Here is an 18,374-nt window from a genome sequence, read left to right as displayed (position 1 = left end):
GCACATACACAGAGACATATATAGAGATAGACAGACACAGAGACACACATAACCAAAAATTTGCACGCACCAACGGGCATGCACAGATGCCTTCGTCATCTCGAGGGATAGACAGGCTAAATCACTGTCGGAACTTTGACTGATGTTTGCGATTTTTGAAACGGATGTATCGTGAATATTGCAGATTAATAAAAATGAGAAAAAAATGTCAGTGTTGAAAGGTGTGGGACGTTATTCCATCTATCTCAGGATCAGTTTGGCAGAGAATGGAATGGAATGATAAATGCTGCGAATCGTAGTCGGCAGGATTCGAACCTGCGCGGGATAACCAAATGGATTTCTATTCTATCGCCTTAACCACTCGGCCACGACTACTGTGTCGCTGCCTTTTTAAACGTCACTCAGAAAAAACTCAGTCATCCATCTCTGTGCAGCAGATGGCCAAAGACTCCTGAAAAATTCTCCGTTTGCTTAAAATCTATACGAGGCAACCTCCTCTACCTGTATTTATACAGTTCGATATTACTCTGGAACGTTTTGATATGAATCTCTTCCATGAAACAGAAGTAAAATTTTACAATTTGAAACAACTGCCTCCCCGTCGGAGAATTGAACCCCGGTCTCCACGCGTGACAGGCGGGGATACTCACCACTATACTAACGGCGAACTGACGTGCACCACTTCCGTCAGAGAAGGAATCGAGCAACTGTGAGCAGAACTGGACACCATGAGAAGTCGACAGACACATTGAGAGACAGAGACAAACCGACAAACAGGGAGAGACAGACAGCGAGATAGAGACAACGAGAGACAGAAAGTGTGAGACTGAGAAGGAGAGGCAGACTGAGTGAGAAAAAGACTGAAACATATACATATACAGAGATGTGTGTGTGTGATCTATTCAGAGAGAGAGGGAAAGAGTGATAGAAAGACAATGATAAAAACAGTGACAAGGAGAGACACAGATGGAGAGAGAGCGATAGAGACTAAAACAGAAAATGATGGAAATACTTCTCAGCTTACAGGCAGGGACTAACAGAGACAGGCAAAGGCATGGACAGACCGAAATGATGGGAAAGAGAGAGCCAGTCAGACAAAGAGTCTCAGAGAATCCCATTGGAACAGGCGTGGCACCGTGAGAAAGAGATAGGTTGAGAGACAGAAACAAACAGAGAAACAGGGACAGACAGAGTGAGTCAGACTGAGAGAGACAAAGACTCAAACATACAAACACATACACAACTCTCTGAAGAGAGAGAGAGAGAGGTAGAGACCGAGCGACGCAGATACATTTCACAATTTCATTTCATTATCGGTTCAGAGTGTCACATTGTTACAGAAAATTGCTGATTCAACCGATGAAAATCCGGTCTCACTGATCACAATGGGAGGAAATCCGTGTTAAATTAAAGAGATATCGGAGTGGGGTACGAAACCTCGCGGGAAAAAGCCATTAAAATTCAAGGACAACGCCTCAACCACTCGGCTATCCTGGTCCTGTGAGAACCTGCATTCTGTCTCTGTGAGAATCTGGGCTTCAACCCCGACCCCACATACAAACACATACACATCGGCTTTCAGTGAGCATTTACGAACATTTTTAGTAATATTGAAACGGGGGCAACTCTCCTATTCTTTTTCGAGTAATGCACTGGGAACTTTCATCTCCACCCGAGGGTGCAGACGGAGCTTCAATTTAACATTTCATCCGAAAGCCAACAGCTTCAACATTGCAAAATTCCCGAAGTTCTGCACTTGAGTGCTTGCCAAGATCATAATGCTCAAGTCTCAGAAGTGCGACTTGAACACACAAACTCCCGATTCAGTCGAGAATGCTGCCACTGAACCAAAGCCGATACAAAAGTTCACAACCTTATTATTTCCCCCAAGTCTGTTTTATAAGTTCCAGGACATATAAAATTCATGGTGATGATTTCCACAGAGAGTTGCACATACACAGAGACATATATAGAGATAGACAGACACAGAGACACACACACACATAACCAAAAATTTGCACGCACCAACGGGCATGCACAGATGCCTTCGTCATCTCGAGGGATAGACAGGCTAAATCACTGTCGGAACTTTGACTGATGTTTGCGATTTTTGAAACGGATGTATCGTGAATATTGCAGATTAATAGAAATGAGAAAAAAATGTCAGTGTTGAAAGGTGTGGGACGTTATTCGATCTATCTCAGGATCAGTTTGGCAGAGAACCGGTTAAGTTGTGAAATGGAATGAAAAATGCTGAGAATCGTGGTCGGCAGGATTCAAACCTGCGCAGAATAAACCAATGGATTTCGACTCCATCGCCTTAACCACTCGGCCACGACTACTGTGTCGCTGCCTTTTTAAACGTTACTCAGAATAAACTCAGTCATCCATCTCTGTGCAGCAGATGGCCAAAGACTCCTGAAAAATTCTCCGTTTGCTAAAAATCTGTACGAGGCAACCTCCTCCACCTGTATTTATACAGTTCGATATTGCTCTGGAACTTTTTGATATTAATCTCTTCCAAGAAACAGAAGTAAAATTTTACAATTTGAAACAACTGCCTCCCCGTCGGGGAATTGAAACCCGGTTTCCCCGCGTGACAGGCGGTGATACTCACCACTATACTAACGAGGAACCGACGTGTACCATTTCTGTCAGAGCAGTAATCGAGCCACTGTGAACAGAACTGGACACCATGAGAAGTCGACAGACACATTGAGAGACAGAGACAAACCGACAAACAGGGAGAGACAGATACCGAGATAGAGACAACGAGAGACAGAAAATGTGAGACTGAGAAGGAGAGGCAGATTGGGTGAGAAAAAGACTCCAACACATACAGAGACAGAGATGTGTGTGTGTGATCTATTAAGAGAGAGAGGGAAAGAGTGAGAGAAAGAGAATGATAAAGACAGTGACAAGGAGAGAGACAGATAGAGAGAGAGAGATAGAGAGTAAAACAGAAAATGATGGAAATACTTCTCAGGTTAGAGGCAGAGACTAACAGAAACAGGCAAAGACATGGACAGACCGAAATGATGGGAAAGAGAGAGCCAGTCAGAAAAAGAACCTGAGAGAATCCCATTGGAACAGACGTGGGCACCGTGAGAAAGAGACAGATTGAGAGACTGAGACAAACGGAGAAACAGGGACAGACAGAGTGAGTCAGACTGAGAGAGACAAAGACTCAGACATACAAACACATACACAGCTCTGTGGAGAGAGAGAGAGAGGCAGAGACCGAGCGACACAGATAGATTTCACAATTTCATTTCATTATCGGTTCAGAGTGTCACATAGTTACAGAAAATTGTTGATTCAACCGATGAAAATCGGATATCACTGATCAGAATGGGAGGAAATCCGTGTTAAATTAAATAGATACCATGAGTGGGGAAGAAGCCACGCTGGAAAAACCCTTTGAAGTTTAAGGCCAACGCCTTAACCACTCGGCTATCCTGGTCCTGTGAGAGCTTGGTTTGTGTCTCTGTGACAAACTGGGCTTCAACCCCAATCACACATACAAACACATGCACATAGTCTTTTAGTGAGCATTTACGAACATTTTTAGGAATAATGACACGGGGGCAACTCTCCCACTCTGTTTCGAGTAATGCTCTGGGACCTTTCATATCCACCCGAGGTTGCAGACGGAGCTTCAATTTAACATTTCATCCGAAAGTCAACAGCTTCAACATTGCAAAATTCTCCAAGGGCTGCACTTGAGTGTTAGCCAAGATGATATGCTCAAGTCCAAGGGAGTGCGACTTGAACACACAAAGTCCTGATTCAGTCGAGAATGCTGCCACTGAACCAAAGCCGATACAAAAGTTCACAACCGTATTATTTTCCCCAAGTCTTTTTAATAAGTTCCAGGACATACCAAATTCATGGTGATGATTTCCACAGACAGTTGCACATATACAGAGACAAAAATAGAGATAGACAGACACAGAGACACACACACACATAACCAAAAATTTACACGCAAAACGGGCATACACAGATGCCTCAGACATCTCGCGGGAGAGACAGGCTGAATCACTGTCGCAACTTTGACTGATTGTTGCGATTTTTTAATCGGATGTATCGTGAATATTGCAGATTAATAAAAATGAGAACAAATGTCAATGTTGAAAGGTGTGGGACGTTATTCCAATTATCACATGATCAGTTTGGTAGAGAACTGGTTAAATTGTGAAATGGAATGAAAAATGCTGAGAATCGTAGTCGGCAGGATTCGAACCTGCGCGGGAAAATACCAATGGATTTCGATTCCATCGCCTTAACCACTCGGCCACGACTACTGTGTCGCTGGCTTTTTAAACGTTACTCAGAAAAAACTCAGTCATCCATCTCTGTGCAGCAGACGGCCAAAGAAACCTGCAAAAGTCTCCGTTTGCTAAAAATCTGGAAGAGACAAACTCCTCTACCTGTATTTTCACAGTTCGATTTCGCTCTGGAATTTTTAATATGTATCTACCAAGAAACAGAAGTAAAAATCAACATTTTGAAACATCTGCCTCCCCGTCGGGGAATTGAACCCCGGTCTCCCGCGTGACAGGCGGGGATACTCACCACTATACTAACGAGGAACTGACGTATAGCTGCTCTGTCGGAGCAGGAATCGAGCTGTGAACAGAACTGGACACTATGAGAAGTCGACAGACACATTGAGAGACAGAGACAAACCGACAAACAGGGAGAGACAGACACCGAGATAGAGACAACGAGAGACAGAAAGTGTGAGACTGAGAAGGAGAGGCAGATTGGGTGAGAAAAAGACTCAAACACATACAGAGACAGAGATTTGTGTGTTTGATCTATTAAGAGAGAAAGGGAAAGGGTGAGAGAAAGACAATGATAAAGAGAGTGACAAGGAGAGAGACAAATAGAGAGAAAGAGATAGAGACTAAAACAGAAAATGATGGAAATACTTCTCAGGTTAGAGGCAGGGACTAACAGAGACAGGCAAAGAAATGGACAGACCGAAATGATGGGAAAGAGAGAGCCAGTCAGACAAAGAATCTGAGAGAATCCCATTGGAACAGACGTGGGCACCGTGAGAAAGAGACAGATTGAGAGACTGAGACAAACGGAGAAACAGGGACAGACAGAGTGAGTCAGACTGAGAGAGACAAAGACTCAGACATACAAACACATACACAGCTCTGTGGAGAGAGAGAGAGAGGCAGAGACCGAGCGACACAGATACATTTCACAATTTCATTTCATTATCGGTTCAGAGTGACACATAGTTACAGAAAATTGTTGATTCAACCGATGAAAATCGGACATCACTGATCAGAATGGGAGGAAATCTGTGTTAAAATAAATAGAAACCAGGAGTGGGGAAGAACCCACGGTGGAAAACCCTTTGAAGTTCAAGGCCAACGACATAACCACTCGGTTATCCTGGCCCTGTGAGAGCTTGCATTCTGTCTCTGTGACAAACTGGGCTTCAACCCCAACCCCACATACAAACACATGCACATAGTCTTTTAGTGATCATTTACGAACATTTTGAGGAATATTGACACGGGGGCAACTCTCCTACTCTGTTTCGAGTAATGCTCTGGGACCTTTCATATCCACCCGAGGGTGCAGACGGAGCTTCAATTTAACATTTCATCCGAAAGTCAACAGCTTCAACATTGCAAAATTCCCCAAGTGCTGCACTTGAGTGTTAGCCAAGATGATATGCTCAAGTCGAAGGAGTGCGACTTGAACACACAAACTCCTGATTCAGTCGAGAATGCTGCCACTGAACCAAAGCCGATACAAAAGTTCACAACCGTATTATTTTCCCCAAGTCGTTTTTATAAGTTCCAAGACATACCAAATTCATGGTGATGATTACCACAGACAGTTGCACATACACAGAGACAAAAATAGAGATAGACAGACACAGAGACACACATAACCAAAAATTTACACGCACCAACGGGCATGCACAGATGCATTAGACATCTCGAGGGATAGACAGGCTGAATCACTGTCGCAACTTTGACTGATTGTTGCGATTTTTTAATCGGATGTATCGTGAATATTGCAGATTAATAAAAATGAGAACAAATGTCAGTGTTGAAAGGTGTGGGACGTTATTCCAATTATCACATGATCAGTTTGTTCGAGAACTGGTTAAATTGTGAAATGAAATGAAAAATGCTGAGAATCGTAGTCGGCAGGATTCGAACCTGCGCGGGAAAATCCCAATGGATTTCTAGTCCATCGCCTTAACCACTCGGCCACGACTACTGTGTCGCCTGCTTTTTAAACGTTACTCAGAAAAAACTCAGTCATCCATCTCTGTGCAGCAGACGGCCAAAGAATCCTGAAAAAGTCTCCGTTAGCTCAAAATCTGCAAGAGGCAAATTCCTCTACCTGTATTTTCACAGTTCGGATTTCGCTCTGGAATTTTTAATATGTATCTACCAAGAAACAGAAGTAAAAATCAACATTTTGAAACATCTGCCTCCCCTTCGGGGAATTGAACCCCGGTCGCCCGCGTGACAGGCGGGGATACTCACCACTATACTAACGAGGAACTGACGGATAACTGCTCTGTCGGAGCAGGAATCGAGCTGTGAACAGAACTGGACACCATGAGAAGTCGACAGACACATTGAGAGACAGAGACAAACCGACAAACAGGGAGAGACAGACACCGAGATAGAGACAACGAGAGACAGAAAGTGTGAGACTGAGAAGGAGAGGCAGATTGGGTGAGAAAAAGACGCAAACACATACAGAGACAGAGATTTGTGTGTTTGATCTATTAAGAGAGAAAGGGAAAGAGTGAGGGAAAGACAATGATAAAGACAGTGACAAGGAGAGAGACAGATAGAGAGAAAGAGATAGAGACTAAAACAGAAAATGATGGAAATACTTCTCATGTTAGAGGCAGGGACTAACAGAGACAGGCAAAGAAATGGACAGACCGAAATGATGGGAAAGAGAGAGCCAGTCAGACAAAGAATCTGAGAGAATCCCATTGGAACAGACGAGGGCACCGTGAGAAAGAGACAGATTGTGAGACTGAGACAAACGGAGAAACATGGACAGACAGAGTGAGTCAGACTGAGAGAGACAAAGACTCAGACATACAAACACATACACAGCTCTGTGGAGAGAGAGAGAGAGGCAGAGACCGAGCGACAGAGATACATTTCATAATTTCATTTCATTATCGGTTCAGAGTGACACATAGTTACAGAAAATTGTTGATTCAACCGATGAAAATCGGACATCACTGATCAGAATGGGAGGAAATCTGTGTTAAAATAAATAGAAACCAGGAGTGGGGAAGAACCCACGGTGGAAAACCCTTTGAAGTTTAAGGCCAACGACATAACCACTCGGTTATCCTGGCCCTGTGAGAGCTTGGATTCTGTCTCTGTGACAAACTGGGCTTCAACCCCAACCCCACATACAAACACATGCACATAGTCTTTTAGTGAGCACTTAAGAACATTTTGAGGAATATTGACACGGGGGCAACTCTCCTACTCTGTTTCGAGTAATGCTCTGGGACCTTTCATATCCACCCGAGGGTGCAGACGGAGCTTCAATTTAACATTTCATCCGAAAGTCAACAGCTTCAACATTGCAAAATTCCCCAAGTGCTGCACTTGAGTGTTAGCCAAGATGATATGCTCAAGTCCAAGGAGTGCGACTTGAACACACAAACTCCTGATTCAGTCGAGAATGCTGCCACTGAACCAAAGCCGATACAAAAGTTCACAACCGTATTATTTTCCCCAAGTCTTTTTTATAAGTTCCAGGACATACCAAATTCATGGTGATGATTTCCACAGACAGTTGCACATACACAGAGACAAAAATAGAGATAGACAGACACAGAGACACACATAACCAAAAATTTACACGCACCAACGGGCATGCACAGCTGCCTCAGACATCTCGAGGGAGAGACAGGCTGAATCACTGTCGCAACTTTGACTGATTGTTGCGATTTTTTAATCGGATGTATCGTGAATATTGCAGATTAATAAAAATGAGAACAAATGTCAGTGTTGAAAGGTGTGGGACGTTATTCCAATTATCACATGATCAGTTTGGTAGAGAACTGGTTAAATTGTGAAATGGAATAAAAATGCTGAGAATCGTAGTCGGCAGGATTCGAACCTGCGTGGGAAAATCCCAATGGATTTCTAGTCCATCGCCTTAACCACTCGGCCACGGCTACTGTGTCGCTGGCTTTTTAAACGTTACTCAGAAAAAACTCAGTCATCCATCTCTGTGCAGCAGACGGCCAAAGAATCCTGAAAAAGTCTCCGTCAGCTAAAAATCTGGAAGAGGCAAACTCCTCTCCCTGTATTTTCACAGTTCGGATTTCGCTCTGGAATTTTTAATATGTATCTACCAAGAAACAGAAGTAAAAATCAACATTTTGAAACATCTGCCTCCCCATCGGGGAATTGAACCCCGGTCTCCCGCGTGACAGGCGGGGATACTCACCACTATACTAACGAGGAACTGACGGATAGCTGCTCTGTCGGAGCAGGAATCGAGCTGTGAACAGAACTGAACACCATGAGAAGTCGACAGACATATTGAGAGACAGAGACAAACCGACAAACAGGGAGAGACAGACACCGAGATAGAGACAACGAGAGACAGAAAGTGTGAGACTGAGAAGGAGAGGCAGATTGGGTGAGAAAAACACTCAAACACATACAGAGACAGAGATTTGTGTGTTTGATCTATTAAGAGAGAAAGGGAAAGAGTGAGAGAAAGACAATGATAAAGACAGTGACAAGGAGAGAGACAGATAGAGAGAAAGAGATAGAGACTAAAACAGAAAATGATGGAAATACTTCTCAGGTTAGAGGCAGGGACTAACAGAGACAGGCAAAGAAATGCACAGACCGAAATGATGGGAAAGAGAGAGCCAGTCAGAGAAAGAATCTGAGAGAATCCCATTGGAACAGACGTGGGCACCGTGAGAAAGAGACAGATTGAGAGACTGAAACAAACGGAGAAACAGGGACAGACAGAGTGAGTCAGACTGAGAGAGACAAAGACTCAGACATAGAAACACATACACAGCTCTGTGGAGAGAGAGAGAGAGGCAGAGACCGAGCGACACAGATACATTTCACAATTTCATTTCATTATCGGTTCAGCGTGAAACATATTTACAGAAAATTGTTGATTCAACCGATGAAAATCGGACATCACTGATCAGAATGGGAGGAAATCTGTGTTAAAATAAATAGAAACCAGGAGTGGGGAAGAACCCACGGTGGAAAACCCTTTGAAGTTTAAGGCCAACGACATAACCACTCGGTTATCCTGGCCCTGTGAGAGTTTGGATTCTGTCTCTGTGACAAACTGGGCTTCAACCCCAACCCCACATACAAACACATGCACATTGTCTTTTAGTGAGCATTTACGAACATTTTTAGTAATATTTACACGAGGGCAACACTCCTACTCTGTTTCGAGTAATGCTCTGGGACCTTTTATATCCACCCGAGGGTGCAGACGGAGCTTCAATTTAACATTTCATCCGAAAGTCAACAGCTTCAACATTGCAAAATTCCCCAAGTGCTGCACTTGAGTGTTGGCCAAGATGATATGCTCAAGTCCAAGGAGTGCGACTTGAACACACAAACTCCTGATTCAGTCGAGAATGCTGCCACTGAACCAAAGCCGACACAAAAGTTCACAACCGTATTATTTTCCCCAAGTCTTTTTTATAAGTTCCAGGACATACCAAATTCATGGTGATGATTTCCACAGACAGTTGCACATACACAGAGACAAAAATAGAGATAGACAGACACAGAGACACACATAACCAAAAATTTACACGCACCAACGGGCATGCACAGCTGCCTTAGACATCTCGAGGGAGAGACAGGCTGAATCACTGTCGCAACTTTGACTGATTGTTGCGATGTTTTAATCGGATGTATCGTGAATATTGCAGATTAATAAAAATGAGAACAAATGTCAGTGTTGAAAGGTGTGGGACGTTATTCCAATTATCACATGATCAGTTTGGTAGAGAACTGGTTAAATTGTGAAATGGAATGAAAAATGCTGAGAATCGTAGTCGGCAGGATTCGAACCTGCGCGGGAAAATCCCAATGGATTTCTAGTCCATCGCCTTAACCACTCGGCCACGACTACTGTGTCGCTGGCTTTTTAAACGTTACTCAGAAAAAACTCAGTCATCCATCTCTGTGCAGCAGACGGCCAAAGAATCCTGAAAAAGTCTCCGTCAGCTAAAAATCTGGAAGAGGCAAACTCCTCTCCCTGTATTTTCACAGTTCGGATTTCGCTCTGGAATTTTTAATATGTATCTACCAAGAAACAGAAGTAAAAATCAACATTTTGAAACATCTGCCTCCCCATCGGGGAATTGAACCCCGGTCTCCCGCGTGACAGGCGGGGATACTCACCACTATACTAACGAGGAACTGACGAATAGCTGCTCTGTCGGAGCAGGAATCGAGCTGTGAACAGAACTGAACACCATGAGAAGTCGACAGACACATTGAGAGACAGAGACAAACCGACAAACAGGGAGAGACAGACACCGAGATAGAGACAACGAGAGACAGAAAGTGTGAGACTGAGAAGGAGAGGCAGATTGGGTGAGAAAAACACTCAAACACATACAGAGACAGAGATTTGTGTGTTTGATCTATTAAGAGAGAAAGGGAAAGAGTGAGAGAAAGACAATGATAAAGACAGTGACAAGGAGAGAGACAGATAGAGAGAAAGAGATAGAGACTAAAACAGAAAATGATGGAAATACTTCTCAGGTTAGAAGCAGGGACTAACAGAGACAGGCAAAGAAATGCACAGACCGAAATGATGGGAAAGAGAGAGCCAGTCAGACAAAGAATCTGAGAGAATCCCATTGGAACAGACGTGGGCACCGTGAGAAAGAGACAGATTGAGAGACTGAGACAAACGGAGAAACAGGGACAGACAGAGTGAGTCAGACTGAGAGTGACAAAGACTCAGACATACAAACACATACACAGCTCTGTGGAGAGAGAGAGAGAGGCAGAGACCGAGCGACACAAATACATTTCACAATTTCATTTCATTATCGGTTCAGCGTGAAACATATTTACAGAAAATTGTTGATTCAACCGATGAAAATCGGACATCACTGATCAGAATGGGAGGAAATCTGTGTTAAAATAAATAGAAACCAGGAGTGAGGAAGAACCCACGGTGGAAACCCTTTGAAGTTTAAGGCCAACGACATAACCACTCGGTTATCCTGGCCCTGTGAGAGCTTGGATTCTGTCTCTGTGACAAACTGGGCTTCAACCCCAACCCCACATACAAACACATGCACATTGTCTTTTAGTGAGCATTTACGAACATTTTTAGTAATATTTACACGAGGGCAACACTCCTACTCTGTTTCGAGTAATGCTCTGGGACCTTTCATATCCACCCGAGGGTGCAGACGGAGCTTCAATTTAACATTTCATCCGAAAGTCAACAGCTTCAACATTGCAAAATTCCCCAAGTGCTGCACTTGAGTGTTAGCCAAGATGATATGCTCAAGTCCAAGGAGTGCGACTTGAACACACAAACTCCTGATTCAGTCGAGAATGCTGCCACTGAACCAAAGCCGATACAAAAGTCCACAACCGTATTATTTTCCCCAAGTCTTTTTTATAAGTTCCAGGACATACCAAATTCATGGTGATGATTTCCACAGACAGTTGCACATACACAGAGACAAAAATAGAGATAGACAGACACAGAGACACACATAACCAAAAATTTACACGCACCAACGGGCATGCACAGCTGCCTTTGACATCTCGAGGGAGAGACAGGCTGAATCTCTGTCGCAACTTTGACTGATTGTTGCGATTTTTTAATCGGATGTATCGTGAATATTGCAGATTAATAAAAATGAGAACAAATGTCAGTGTTGAAAGTTGTGGGACGTTATTCCAATTATCACATGATCAGTTTGGTCGAGAACTGGTTAAATTGTGAAATGGAATGAAAAATGCTGAGAATCGTAGTCGGCAGGATTCGAACCTGCGCGGGAAAATCCCAATGGATTTTTAGTCCATCGCCTTAACCACTCGGCCACGACTACTGTGTCGCTGGCTTTTTAAACGTTACTCAGAAAAAACTCAGTCATCCATCTCTGTGCAGCAGACGGCCAAAGAATCCTGAAAAGGTCTCCGTCAGCTAAAAATCTGGAAGAGGCAAACTCCTCTCCCTGTATTTTCACAGTTCGGATTTCGCTCTGGAATTTTTAATATGTATCTACCAAGAAACAGAAGTAAAAATCAACATTTTGAAACATCTGCCTCCCCATCGGGGAATTGAACCCCGGTCTCCCGCGTGACAGGCGGGGATACTCACCACTATACTAACGAGGAACTGACGGATAGCTGCTCTGTCGGAGCAGGAATCGAGCTGTGAACAGAACTGAACACCATGAGAAGTCGACAGACACATTGAGAGACAGAGACAAACCGACAAACAGGGAGAGACAGACACCGAGATAGAGACAACGAGAGACAGAAAGTGTGAGACTGAGAAGGAGAGGCAGATTGGGTGAGAAAAAGACGCAAACACATACAGAGACAGAGATTTGTGTGTTTGATCTATTAAGAGAGAAAGGGAAAGAGTGAGAGAAAGACAATGATAAAGACAGTGACAAGGAGAGAGACAGATAGAGAGAAAGAGATAGAGACTAAAACAGAAAATGATGGAAATACTTCTCAGGTTAGAGGCAGGGACTAACAGAGACAGGCAAAGAAATGGACAGACCGAAATGATGGGAAAGAGAGAGCCAGTCAGACAAAGAATCTGAGAGAATCCCATTGGAACAGACGTGGGCACCGTGAGAAAGAGACAGATTGAGAGACTGAGACAAACGGAGAAACAGGGAGAGACAGAGTGAGTCAGACTGAGAGAGACAAAGACTCAGACATACAAACACATACACAGCTCTGTGGAGAGAGAGAGAGAGGCAGAGACCGAGCGACACAGATACATTTCACAATTTCATTTCATTATCGGTTCAGAGTGACACATAGTTACAGAAAATTGTTGATTCAACCGATGAAAATCGGACATCACTGATCAGAATGGGAGGAAATCTGTGTTAAAATAAATAGAAACCAGGAGTGGGGAAGAACCCACGGTGGAAACCCTTTGAATTTTAAGGCCAACGACATAACCACTCGGTTATCCTGGCCCTGTGAGAGTTTGGATTCTGTCTCTGTGACAAACTGGGCTTCAACCCCAACCCCACATACAAACACATGCACATAGTCTTTTAGTGAGCATTTACGAACATTTTGAGGAATATTTACACGGGGCAACTCTCCTACTCTGTTTCGAGTAATGCTCTGGGACCTTTCATATCCACCCGAGGGTGCAGACGGAGCTTCAATTTAACATTTCATCCGAAAGTCAACAGCTTCAACATTGCAAAATTCCCCAAGTGCTGCACTTGAGTGTTAGCCAAGATGATATGCTCAAGTCCAAGGAGTACGACTTGAACACACAAACTCCTGATTCAGTCGAGAATGCTGCCACTGAACCAAAGCCGATACAAAAGTTCACAACCGTATTATTTTCCCCAAGTCTTTTTTATAAGTTCCAGGACATACCAAAATCATGGTGATGATTTCCACAGACAGTTGCACATACACAGAGACAAAAATAGAGATAGACAGACACAGAGACACACATAACCAAAAATTTACACGCACCAACGGGCATGCACAGCTGCCTTAGACATCTCGAGTGAGAGACAGGCTGAATCACTGTCGCAAATTTGACTGATTGTTGCGATTTTTTAATCGGATGTATCGTGAATATTGCAGGTTAATAAAAATGAGAACAAATGTCAGTGTTGAAAGGTGTGGGACGTTATTCCAATTATCACATGATCAGTTTGGTAGAGAACTGGTTAAATTGTGAAATGGAATGAAAAATGCTGAGAATCGTAGTCGGCAGGATTCGAACCTGCGCGGGAAAATCCCAATGGATTTCTAGTCCACCGCCTTAACCACTCGGCCACGACTACTGTGTCGCTGGCTTTTTAAACGTTACTCAGAAAAAACTCAGTCATCCATCTCTGTGCAGCAGACGGCCAAAGAATCCTGAAAAAGTCTCCGTCAGCTAAAAATCTGGAAGAGGCAAACTCCTCTCCCTGTATTTTCACAGTTCGGATTTCGCTCTGGAATTTTTAATATGTATCTACCAAGAAACAGAAGTAAAAATCAACATTTTGAAACATCTGCCTCCCCATCGGGGAATTGAACCCCGGTCTCCCGCGTGACAGGCGGGGATACTCACCACTATACTAACGAGGAACTGACGGATAGCTGCTCTGTCGGAGCAGGAATCGAGCTGTGAACAGAACTGAACACCATGAGAAGTCGACAGACACATTGAGAGACAGAGACAAACCGACAAACAGGGAGAGACAGACACCGAGATAGAGACAACGAGAGACAGAAAGTGTGAGACTGAGAAGGAGAGGCAGATTGGGTGAGAAAAACACTCAAACACATACAGAGACAGAGATTTGTGTGTTTGATCTATTAAGAGAGAAAGGGAAAGAGTGAGAGAAAGACAATGATAAAGACAGTGACAAGGAGAGAGACAGATAGAGAGAAAGAGATAGAGACTAAAACAGAAAATGATGGAAATACTTCTCAGGTTAGAGGCAGGGACTAACAGAGACAGGCAAAGAAATGCACAGACCGAAATGATGGGAAAGAGAGAGCCAGTCAGACAAAGAATCTGAGAGAATCCCATTGGAACAGACGTGGGCACCATGAGAAAGAGACAGATTGAGAGACTGAGACAAACGGAGAAACAGGGACAGACAGAGTGAGTCAGACTGAGAGAGACAAAGACTCAGACATACAAACACATACACAGCTCTGTGGAGAGAGAGAGAGAGGCAGAGACCGAACGACACAGCTTTTTTTCACAATTTCATTTCATTATCGGTTCAGAGTGACACATATTTACAGAAAATTGTTGATTCAACCGATGAAAATCGGACATCACTGATCAGAATGGGAGGAAATCTGTGTTAAAATAAATAGAAACCAGGAGTGGGGAAGAACCCACGGTGGAAACCCTTTGAAGTTTAAGGCCAACGACATAACCACTCGGTTATCCTGGCCCTGTGAGAGTTTGGATTCTGTCTCTGTGATAAACTGGGCTTCAACCCCAACCCCACATACAAACACATGCACATTGTCTTTTAGTGAGCATTTACGAACATTTTTAGTAATATTTACACGAGGGCAACACTCCTACTCTGTTTCGAGTAATGCTCTGGGACCTTTCATATCCACCCGAGGGTGCAGACGGAGCTTCAATTTAACATTTCATCCGAAAGTCAACAGCTTCAACATTGCAAAATTCCCCAAGTGCTGCACTTGAGTGTTAGCCAAGATGATATGCTCAAGTCCAAGGAGTGCGACTTGAACACACAAACTCCTGATTCAGTCGAGAATGCTGCCACTGAACCAAAGCCGATACAAAAGTTCACAACCGTATTATTTTCCCCAAGTCCTTTTTATAAGTTCCAGGACATACCAAATTCATGGTGATGATTTCCACAGACAGTTGCACATACACAGAGACAGAAATAGAGATAGACAGACACAGAGACACACATAACCAAAAATGTACACGCAAAACGGGCATACACAGATGTCTCAGACATCTCGCGGGATAGACAGGCTGAATCACTGTCGCAACTTTGACTGATTGTTGCGATTTTTTAATCGGATGTATCGTGAATATTGCAGATTAATAAAAATTAGAACAAATGTCAATGTTGAAAGGTGTGGGACGTTATTCCAATTATCACATGATCAGTTTGTTCGAGAACTGATTAAATTGTGAAATGAAATGAAAAATGCTGCGAATCGTAGTCGGCAGGATTCGAACCTGCGCGGGAAAATCCCAATGGATTTGTAGTCCATCGCCTTAACCACTCGGCCACGACTACTGTGTCGCTTGCTTTTGAAACGTTATTCAGAAAAAACTCAGTCATCCATCTCTGTGCAGCAGACGGCCAAAGAATCCTGAAAAAGTCTCCGTCAGCTCAAAATCTGGAAGAGGCAAATTCCTCTACCTGTATTTTCACAGTTCGATTTCGCTCTGGAATTTTTAATATGTATCTACCAAGAAACAGAAGTAAAAATCAACATTTTGAAACATCTGCCTCCCCTTCGGGGAATTGAACCCCGGTCTCCCGCGTGACAGGCGGGGATACTCACCACTATACTAACGAGGAACTGACGGATAGCTGCTCTGTCGGAGCAGGAATCGAGCTGTGAACAGAACTGGACACCATGAGAAGTCGACAGACACATTGAGAGACAGAGACAAATCGACAAACAGGGAGAGACAGACACCGAGATAGAGACAACGAGAGACAGAAAGTGTGAGACTGAGAAGGAGAGGCAGATTGGGTGAGAAAAAGACGCAAACACATACAGAGACAGAGATTTGTGTGTTTGATCTATTAAGAGAGAAAGGGAAAGAGTGAGGGAAAGACAATGATAAAGACAGTGACAAGGAGAGAGACAGATAGAGAGAAAGAGATAGAGACTAAAACAGAAAATGATGGAAATACTTCTCAGGTTAGAGGCAGGGACTAACAGAGACAGGCAAAGAAATGGACAGACCGAAATGATGGGAAAGAGAGAGCCAGTCAGACAAAGAATCTGAGAGAATCCCATTGGAACAGACGTGGGCACCGTGAGAAAGAGACAGATTGTGAGACTGAGACAAACGGAGAAACATGGACAGACAGAGTGAGTCAGACTGAGAGAGACAAAGACTCAGACATACAAACACATACACAGCTCTGTGGAGAGAGAGAGAGAGGCAGAGACCGAGCGACAGAGATACATTTCATAATTTCATTTCATTATCGGTTCAGAGTGACACATAGTTACAGAAAATTGTTGATTCAACCGATGAAAATCGGACATCACTGATCAGAATGGGAGGAAATCTGTGTTAAAATAAATAGAAACCAGGAGTGGGGAAGAACCCACGGTGGAAAACCCTTTGAAGTTTAAGGCCAACGACATAACCACTCGGTTATCCTGGCCCTGTGAGAGCTTGGATTCTGTCTCTGTGACAAACTGGGCTTCAACCCCAACCCCACATACAAACACATGCACATAGTCTTTTAGTGATCATTTACGAACATTTTGAGGAATATTGACACGGGGGCAACTCTCCTACTCTGTTTCGAGTAATGCTCTGGGACCTTTCATATCCACCCGAGGGTGCAGACGGAGCTTCAATTTAACATTTCATCCGAAAGTCAACAGCTTCAACATTGCAAAATTCCCCAAGTGCTGCACTTGAGTGTTAGCCAAGATGATATGCTCAAGTCCAAGGAGTGCGACTTGAACACACAAACTCCTGATTCAGTCGAGAATGCTGCCACTGAACCAAAGCCGATACAAAAGTTCACAACCGTATTATTTTCCCCAAGTCTTTTTTATAAGTTCCAGGACATACCAAATTCATGGTGATGATTTCCACAGACAGTTGCACATACACAGAGACAAAAATAGAGATAGACAGACACAGAGCCACACATAACCAAAAATTTACACGCACCAACGGGCATGCACAGCTGCCTCAGACATCTCGAGGGAGAGACAGGCTGAATCACTGTCGCAACTTTGACTGATTGTTGCGATTTTTTAATCGGATGTATCGTGAATATTGCAGATTAATAAAAATGAGAACAAATGTCAGTGTTGAAAGGTGTGGGACGTTATTCCAATTATCACATGATCAGTTTGGTAGAGAACTGGTTAAATTGTGAAATGGAATAAAAATGCTGAGAATCGTAGTCGGCAGGATTCGAACCTGCGTGGGAAAATCCCAATGGATTTCTAGTCCATCGCCTTAACCACTCGGCCACGGCTACTGTGTCGCTGGCTTTTTAAACGTTACTCAGAAAAAACTCAGTCATCCATCTCTGTGCAGCAGACGGCCAAAGAATCCTGAAAAGGTCACCGTCAGCGAAAAATCTGGTAGAGGCAAACTCCTCTCCCTGTATTTTCACAGTTCGGATTTCGCTCTGGAATTTTTAATATGTATCTACCAAGAAACAGAAGTAAAAATCAACATTTTGAAACATCTGCCTCCCCATCAGGGAATTGAACCCCAGTCTCCCGCGTGACAGGCGGGGATATTCACCACTATACTAACGAGGAACTGACGGATAGCTGCTCTGTCGGAGCAGGAATCGAGCTGTGAACAGAACAGGACACCATGAGAAGTCGACAGACACATTGAGAGACAGAGACAAACCGACAAACAGGGAGAGACAGACACCG

The 18,374-nt window shown here is 43.6% G+C and overlaps 15 non-coding genes across 15 annotated transcripts; all 15 read right to left on the bottom strand.

Moving 5' to 3' along the window:
- Positions 1-2,261: 2,261 nt before the first annotated feature.
- Positions 2,262-2,342, bottom strand: trnas-cga (transfer RNA serine (anticodon CGA)). Its single transcript has one exon. It is a non-coding gene; the product is annotated as a tRNA-Ser (tRNA).
- A 1,883-nt stretch (positions 2,343-4,225) lies between these two features.
- trnas-cga (transfer RNA serine (anticodon CGA)) lies at positions 4,226-4,307 on the bottom strand. Its single transcript has one exon. It is a non-coding gene; the product is annotated as a tRNA-Ser (tRNA).
- A 216-nt stretch (positions 4,308-4,523) lies between these two features.
- On the bottom strand, positions 4,524-4,595 carry trnad-guc (transfer RNA aspartic acid (anticodon GUC)). Its single transcript has one exon. It is a non-coding gene; the product is annotated as a tRNA-Asp (tRNA).
- Positions 4,596-6,176: 1,581 nt separating this feature from the next.
- trnas-aga (transfer RNA serine (anticodon AGA)) lies at positions 6,177-6,258 on the bottom strand. Its single transcript has one exon. It is a non-coding gene; the product is annotated as a tRNA-Ser (tRNA).
- Positions 6,259-8,127: 1,869 nt separating this feature from the next.
- trnas-aga (transfer RNA serine (anticodon AGA)) lies at positions 8,128-8,209 on the bottom strand. The gene has a single exon. It is a non-coding gene; the product is annotated as a tRNA-Ser (tRNA).
- A 217-nt stretch (positions 8,210-8,426) lies between these two features.
- Positions 8,427-8,498, bottom strand: trnad-guc (transfer RNA aspartic acid (anticodon GUC)). The gene has a single exon. It is a non-coding gene; the product is annotated as a tRNA-Asp (tRNA).
- Positions 8,499-10,079: 1,581 nt separating this feature from the next.
- trnas-aga (transfer RNA serine (anticodon AGA)) lies at positions 10,080-10,161 on the bottom strand. The gene has a single exon. It is a non-coding gene; the product is annotated as a tRNA-Ser (tRNA).
- A 217-nt stretch (positions 10,162-10,378) lies between these two features.
- On the bottom strand, positions 10,379-10,450 carry trnad-guc (transfer RNA aspartic acid (anticodon GUC)). The gene has a single exon. It is a non-coding gene; the product is annotated as a tRNA-Asp (tRNA).
- A 1,580-nt stretch (positions 10,451-12,030) lies between these two features.
- Positions 12,031-12,112, bottom strand: trnaf-aaa (transfer RNA phenylalanine (anticodon AAA)). The gene has a single exon. It is a non-coding gene; the product is annotated as a tRNA-Phe (tRNA).
- Positions 12,113-12,329: 217 nt separating this feature from the next.
- On the bottom strand, positions 12,330-12,401 carry trnad-guc (transfer RNA aspartic acid (anticodon GUC)). The gene has a single exon. It is a non-coding gene; the product is annotated as a tRNA-Asp (tRNA).
- A 1,579-nt stretch (positions 12,402-13,980) lies between these two features.
- Positions 13,981-14,062, bottom strand: trnas-aga (transfer RNA serine (anticodon AGA)). Its single transcript has one exon. It is a non-coding gene; the product is annotated as a tRNA-Ser (tRNA).
- A 217-nt stretch (positions 14,063-14,279) lies between these two features.
- trnad-guc (transfer RNA aspartic acid (anticodon GUC)) lies at positions 14,280-14,351 on the bottom strand. Its single transcript has one exon. It is a non-coding gene; the product is annotated as a tRNA-Asp (tRNA).
- Positions 14,352-15,930: 1,579 nt separating this feature from the next.
- On the bottom strand, positions 15,931-16,012 carry trnac-aca (transfer RNA cysteine (anticodon ACA)). The gene has a single exon. It is a non-coding gene; the product is annotated as a tRNA-Cys (tRNA).
- Positions 16,013-16,228: 216 nt separating this feature from the next.
- trnad-guc (transfer RNA aspartic acid (anticodon GUC)) lies at positions 16,229-16,300 on the bottom strand. The gene has a single exon. It is a non-coding gene; the product is annotated as a tRNA-Asp (tRNA).
- A 1,580-nt stretch (positions 16,301-17,880) lies between these two features.
- On the bottom strand, positions 17,881-17,962 carry trnas-aga (transfer RNA serine (anticodon AGA)). Its single transcript has one exon. It is a non-coding gene; the product is annotated as a tRNA-Ser (tRNA).
- Between the last annotated feature and the right edge of the window lie 412 nt (positions 17,963-18,374).

This window comes from Pristiophorus japonicus, chromosome 23 (genome assembly GCF_044704955.1).
Source record: "Pristiophorus japonicus isolate sPriJap1 chromosome 23, sPriJap1.hap1, whole genome shotgun sequence".
Classification (NCBI taxonomy): Eukaryota; Metazoa; Chordata; class Chondrichthyes; family Pristiophoridae; genus Pristiophorus; species Pristiophorus japonicus.
Note: the sequence above shows the minus strand (reverse complement) of the source record. Positions and strands in the feature narration are given on the sequence as shown.